The sequence below is a fragment of the Penaeus monodon genome, chromosome 21 (assembly GCF_015228065.2).
Source record: "Penaeus monodon isolate SGIC_2016 chromosome 21, NSTDA_Pmon_1, whole genome shotgun sequence".
NCBI lineage: Eukaryota > Metazoa > Arthropoda > Malacostraca > Decapoda > Penaeidae > Penaeus > Penaeus monodon.
Window position 1 is genome coordinate 4,444,789 of NC_051406.1, and position 359 is coordinate 4,445,147.

The window sequence follows — 359 nt, forward strand, 5'->3', positions numbered from 1 at the left end:
GAGAGAATAATTTAAAGTTTCTGGCCAAGTAAATCACATAAAACTAATTCACAAGATTTACAAGTTTTCTTTCTTTCATGAATCATATCTGACGAACATATATATTTATATAATTTTTTCATCACATTAATTACATTCCCACTTTCAGTATTAGTTAGATGCAGAAACTACTTTTGAAATGACTTATTTTTTACCACAAAATGGACATCTGTAGGGAGCGATTCTCTGCCTTTTTGTACCAGCCAAAAGGGTAGGCATATGCATAATATATCTTTAATGAATATGATGTGTAAATAAATCATATTAACCTTGCTTTTCTAGACTTTATAAGCTGGTCAAAAGTAAAAGAAATACTGCTA

The 359-nt window shown here is 29.0% G+C and overlaps 1 protein-coding gene across 1 annotated transcript in view; it reads right to left on the minus strand.

Annotated features, from left to right (window-relative positions):
- Positions 1-359, minus strand: part of LOC119586132 (mitogen-activated protein kinase kinase kinase 7-like) — a gene marked incomplete in the record, with an annotated part of 88,760 nt that overhangs the window by 84,992 nt on the left and 3,409 nt on the right.